Raw genomic sequence first — 6720 nt, forward strand, 5'->3', positions numbered from 1 at the left:
AGAGCTCTACCAGAAAGAGAATCGTCCAGACAGTCTGAATGTAGAAAATGAAGACGACGTGCCTGATGATGAGAAAGGATACTATATCCTGAATGAAGAATTTGAGCAAGCACTCAAAGAAATGAGGCATGGGAAAGCAACGGGCACTGATGAAATTCCTGTTGAACTTATCAAATGCCTGGGAGATGGAAAAAGAGAAATACTGCACTTATGCAATGAAATCTATGAAAAAGGGGATTGGCCACAAGATTTCACAGAGACTGTTTTGGTACCTCTGCAGAAGAAAAGCAATGCCAGAAAATGTTCTGAGTACTGGACAATCAGCTTGATATCTCACTCGGCAAAAATTCTTCTAAGAATTCTGAACAGACGCCTATACTCGAAGCTCAGCGGCTAGTTAGAGGAAGAACAGTTTCGTTTCAGGAAAGGAAGAGGTACAAGGGATGCAATTGGTTTACTGAGGACCATTGGGGAAAGATATTTAGAGAAAGGAAAGGAGGTCTTTGTAGTATTTGTAGACCTGGAGAACGCCTTTGATAAAGTGAATTGGGTTAAACTTTCAGAAATTCTGAAGAAATTTCGTGTAGATTGGAAAGAGAGAAGACTTCTAAGCAACTTATACATGAATCAACGAGTTAAAGTGAGAACAGGAGACGAAATGACAGAAGGCTGTGAAATTGGAAGGGGAGTACGACAAGGATGCTGCCTATCGCCTACTTTGTTTAATATCTATTTAGAAGATATAGTGAAAAATTGTTTCCAGGGCATGGGAGGTGTCATATTGGGAGGAAGAAGAATAAACTGCATAAGATTTGCTGATGACATGGCATTATTCGCTGAGGATGAAATAACCATAAATAGTATGTTAGAAGAGTTAAACAGCAGCTGTGAGCAGTATGGGATGAAGATAAATGTAAAGAAGACAAAGGCAATGGATATAGGACGGAAACCAAGGAATATTAATGTGAGAGCAAACAGTGAAAGAATCCAGCAAGTGGATAGCTTCAAGTACCTCGGATGCACTATAAGCAGTGACATGAGCTGCAAACAAGAAGTGAAAATGAGAATCGCAATAGCAAAAGAAGCTTTCAATAAAAGAAAAAAAGTTTTTGTGGACCCATGGACATAGGTCTAAGGAAGAGATTAGTGAAATGTTTTGTGTGGAGTGTAGCAATATATGGTGCAGAAACCTGGACGTTGAGAAGAAATGAAGAGAAACGACTCGAAGCTTTTGAAATGTGGACATGATGAAAAATGGAGTGTGTAAAATGGATGGACAAGGTAAGAAACGAAGTTGTACTGAAAAGAGTTGGTGAAAAAAGAACTATACTGGCGACCATCAAGAAGAGGAAAAGAAACTGGTTAGGACACTTAAGATGGAACTGCCTGCTAAAAGATGCCTTGGAGGGAATGGTTGAAGGAGGAAAAGTCCGTGGAAGAGTGACATATCAGCTTATGGATGATATTAAATTAACTGGGTCGTATGCTATTACGAAGCATAAGGCAGAGAATAGGGAAAGCTGGAGATTGCAGTGAAAAACCTGCCAATTAGGCAGAAAATAATGAATGAATAAATATATATATATATATCTTTTATGTTCTGAATCTTGTCCGAGAAAAGTGAAGCAAATGCACCACATTCCAGCTAAAATACGTCTTCTGTGGTGCATTCCAAAAGTCACAACAAAACACACGAATCAAATAAATGTAACTGGTCTCCTTAACCTGGTAAAAGTAGGGTTTTTATATATATTTATGAAGGGCAGGCAATAGGAAGGCTGCTATATGAGCAGATTAGCAGCAATAAAATGTGCTGCTGATGTCTGTTAATAATAATGAACTACCAAAAGAAAAGGAATCAGCAGCTGCATTGAAGTGTGCTACACCATTACGCATAACTCTTATATGGGGGGGGGGGGGCAATGATTTATTTTCTCCAAGAAATGGATGTTAACATGTACTTTGTACTATACACATTACATATAATTTCACCCTACTGAAAAATTCTGTCTACTGTTTTCAGTAGATGAACTGTACTGCTAATGTTTTATATTGTTTTAGTAGCCCAATTGTTTCTACTGTTTTCAGTAGATAAACTGTACTGCTAATGATTTTAACTGTTTAGTCCAACTGTTTCCTCTATCTTAAGTAGTTGAACCAAGTTGAACTGTACTCTTAACTTTTTTAGTAATATAATTGTAAAAATAACATATTTTATTGTTGTAGATTAGGCACACACAGATGTACTATGTAGAAATTTTCAGCGAAAAATGCAGGCTCGTCCCGGACTCGATCCCGGGTCTCTGGCATACTGTGCCATTGCTCTAACCTATTCGTCCACACAGGTAAAACAGCGATGGCAAAATATCAGGTGAGGCCAGATCAGCTCGGTAGCTCAGTGGTTAGAGCAATGACACAGTATGCCAGAGACCCGGGTTCGAGTCCTGGGTGAGCCTGCATTTTTCACTGAAAATGTCTACGTAGTACATCTCCTGTGTGTGCCTAATCTACAATAATTAACATCTCTACACTGGGAGGAACCAGGCAACGTTGAAGTCTACTGTGTTTCAAAGGCAACAGATCCCGTTGTGGTAGCACTGGCAGAGACGATTCCACGCAGTTAAAAGGGCGAGAGTAAACAATCAGGTGAGGCCAGACCGGCTTGGTAGCTCAGTGGTTAGAGCAATGGCCCAGTATGCTATAGACTTGGGTTCGAGTCCTGGTCGAGCCTGCATTTTTTGCTGAAAATTTCTACATATTTTATTGTGTACAGTATATTGCTGTCTGAAAACAGTACCCTTGTCAGTAATGTAAATTTTCTTATCTATACAACTGAAAATGCAATGGAAAAATCGTATAATGAACTAAAATAATTGTATGGTAAAGCATGTGGAACATGCTACTTAAGAATGTGTTCACACAACAAAGTTTTTAAGTGTGTAGCTTTATTGTGGTTAATGCACTTGTAGAAATGTGAAAAACGTACTCTTTTATACATAAGTTGACATAGTAGAAATTTGAAAAACGTACCCTTTATATACATAAGTTGACATATTGTTCTTCCTATATTCACAGAAAAACTACGTTGACCAAAAAATGGATCCTTTCTGCATTTGCATTACACAGATATAATAATAACCATGGAAATTCCATGCAAAAAAAAATCAACTCATATGATCATGTATTCAAACTGCTAGCTGCTTTAAGGTTGAGTTATCCCTTAAGAAAATTTGTAGTAAGTTATTCGTTAAGATATATCTGAATTCAGTAGTATTCATTAGAAAAACAGTACTGTTTTCCCAATTCACTCCAAAATCACAGAAAATATGGTGTGAGGAATTAATTTGTCTCTTCCTGGAGTCAATAAATAATTTTATATTATATTATAGCAAGTATTATGCATTATTATTCACATTGTTTTTTCAGTACAGTAGCCCTACTGTAGAGTACAGTAGCTGTACAGTAGATCTACAATAGGATTTCAGTACATTTCACAGTACACAGTGGAAGACATTTGGAAACAGTAGAATTTGTGTACTGAAAACAGTAGAAATTTCCAGCAAGGGCAGCCATAGTTTTTTGTAAAGTTTTGGAAGGGTGATAAAGGAAACTTATATTTTCAGTCTTAAAAAGGGTTTTCTTCAAGAGGCAACACTATTATGGGGGGAAGGGAAATATCCCTCATTTGCCCCTTGCTAGAAAAATTCTGCAAACAATCATGCCTCTACACAAATAATATATAAGCTGCACATCTTTGTACAACCAGATTTCGACCAACTTTTAAATACATTCTCTTTTAAAAAATCTTAAGAATTTTCATTCTTTACTTGAATACTTGTGCAAATTTCACTTGCTCATTTCTAAGAATGTACCAAGAAAGTACGTTTGCCACAAAATTTTCTGCCATGGTATCTACCTTTGGTAATCTACCATCTCTTTCTACAATATGTAGAAAAGGAAAAATAAAAATTGCAATACTTGCTGAAAGAACTAGCATACTGCATAATTTATTATTTCTTTCCAATAACACACTTATACATCACACATTTCACTCATGTTCATCATCCTAGCAGACCAGCACTTTTTGCAGCTTCCAGAGGCTTTGGTCTTTTTTTTTTCAGCACATGATTTTCTGCGTTTCTGCAACAAGAAGAGGATTTCAATGCAACTAACTTGCCTCAGAGCCCATATGTTTTTTCGAAGATCTTTCTTGTCTGAATTTCAGGAAAGCACTTCTGGAATGTGTATTAGTCATAACTCGTTTAACATGTTAAACTCAAGCAACTTTCGGAACATGCACATGGAATGGCAAGTGGCTACTAGACTGTATATTCCTTTCAATCCCAATAGCTACTAGACTGTATATTCCTTTCAATCCCAATAGCTACTAGACTGTATATTCCTTTCAATCCCAATAGCTACTAGACTGTATATTCCTTTCAATCCCAATAAATTCTCTTTTCTTTTTCTTAATTACAGTTTTGCAAATAATGTCTTTGATTAAATCCTTAAGCTAGTCTGTAATAAATGCATATTTTGGGAAGATATGCAGAAATTTCGAAAATTTATTCCAACCGCAATGTTTTCCTTCTTTAACTGCTGCCCCCTTATTATTTGAGTAATGGGTAAATTTTGGTGAATGCTATTTACATTCCTACTATGAGACAGGATCGTTACTTTTTATTTGTGTCAATTAGTCTACAGGAGCATGTACCCAAATTCCAAATGTCCTAAGTTTTTAAATTTTTTTTCTGAAATGTGGGACATATATAACATGTCGTCAGATACTGGTCTTTTGTAGGGTAACCATTTGCATCATTAAGTCCCATGCCAGATCCCAATTTAAATAACATTGAACACTTTCCATTGAAATAGAAGTATATATAAAAGTATTTTTATGGACACTAAAGAATCTGTGTTGTCATTCGAGTATATAATACTATCATATGTGTTTGTGTATTAATACACAAATTACAAATTCAGTGTAGCCAGGCTTAGTGTGGCATTGTCTCAGAAGAACAAATTTGGTTGAAAATTAAGATGTATGATTTTACATATAAATGAGTGTCCAATACTTACGTTCATGTTGCCTGCATCTGTTGACAAAATTTCACCCTGCTAGTGTTAGCAGCTAAGGAATTATTGCCTAAAAATTGCACTCTTTAACTTAACATGCAAAATCGTCAAACTCGAAACCACTCAAATGCAGCACCCAAATATACTAGTGTCTAGTGTATATCTTCTGGATATTCGCGTCAAAATCCTGGATATCCAGGAATGTCCAGTAGACATCCATTGAATATCCTCTGATTTGGTTGATTGGTGTTTATCCCCTCCACTTTGTACAAAGTATGGGAAATTGGGACTGGATCTACAGTTTAAAGTGCGATCCAAAGCACAAGTGCCTCCACCGGGTATCGAACCCAGGACCTCTTGATTACACGGTGTCGATGTTACCACTGTCCATCAGGGAGGCCCAAATATACTTTGAACATCCATATGTCCACTCAGGGGATATCCACGAAGGATATGTTTTTTTTTACTTTTGGACATGTTTTGGATATCAATGTGACTTGGTTTCCATAATCGGAGGATTTTCTGGATGTTTTTATTTCATTGTGTGCAAAGATATATTCTGGACTGAAATTGGACGTAATCTGTACATTATCCTGATATTTTTTACATGTACTTTGGATATGAAAAGAACATTACTGGACTACATTTATGCATATCAAAGGTCTTGTATACACATACGATAAGAGGCAATCCTCTCTCTCTCTCTCTGTCAGAAATGCACAAACACACACACGTGTAGGCATGGATGCACAAAAATTCACATCCTTCAGTACCATGGAGCACACTGCAACTATCCCCTCAATATAACCATGCGTGGTGAGTGAAACATAGTCTTGTAACTCCAGAAAATTTCTTCTGGCCTGCATGCATGCATGACTTGCTTGATGTAAGAATACTGTATGTACAGTTCAATTGCTTCATGCCAATTGATTCTGGATCACAGAATTTGAGTCCTAAAATAACAAAATTGAGACTGGGCACTATCAAAGTATAATTCCACTGGTATCAAAATATTTACTTTAATTTGTGAATAGGATGGCATTAATGCAAGCTTCAACTACTGGACGGGTCACAGGTGGAGGATAGTGAAACCTTCAGATATAAGGGGGAGCTGCGAATAAGGGGAAACCCAGATAAACAGTACTGGACTGAGGCGGCAAGGGTATCAGTGTGTGGAGGTTGTCCTGTGACTTGAACATAGTCAGCATATACCACAGATATCTATCGACAGCCTTGAGTCATAGCAAATAAACGCCACTGTAAAAGTGTTAGCCTCCACTGCGTTGTGGCTCTGGAGAGATCCAGAAAGGCTAAGGTAGTTGGAATTCTGACAGAAAGGAAGGTTGTACCTGAGAACCCACAGGTGTAGACTGTCGCAGGCCCAATTAGCCGACAGCCGAAAATATTTTTAAAAAAATGGAGAAACGAAACAAACAAGCCGGACTGGAAATTGAATATGGGAACACTGACAGGAAGGACTAAAGAAATTGTGAATCTAATAGAAGAACGATCGACGTCTTTGGAATGAGCAAAACAAAATGGAAAAGAAAAAGAGAAATGAAATTGAGGAAAGACTATAATCTGTACTGGGCAAGGATCGAAAAGGGCAGGCAAAGTGAGGTTGAATTTGTAGGGAGAAGTGGA

Source organism: Lepisma saccharinum, chromosome 29 (genome assembly GCF_977018435.1).
Source record: "Lepisma saccharinum chromosome 29, izLepSacc3.1, whole genome shotgun sequence".
Taxonomy (NCBI): Eukaryota; Metazoa; Arthropoda; class Insecta; order Zygentoma; family Lepismatidae; genus Lepisma; species Lepisma saccharinum.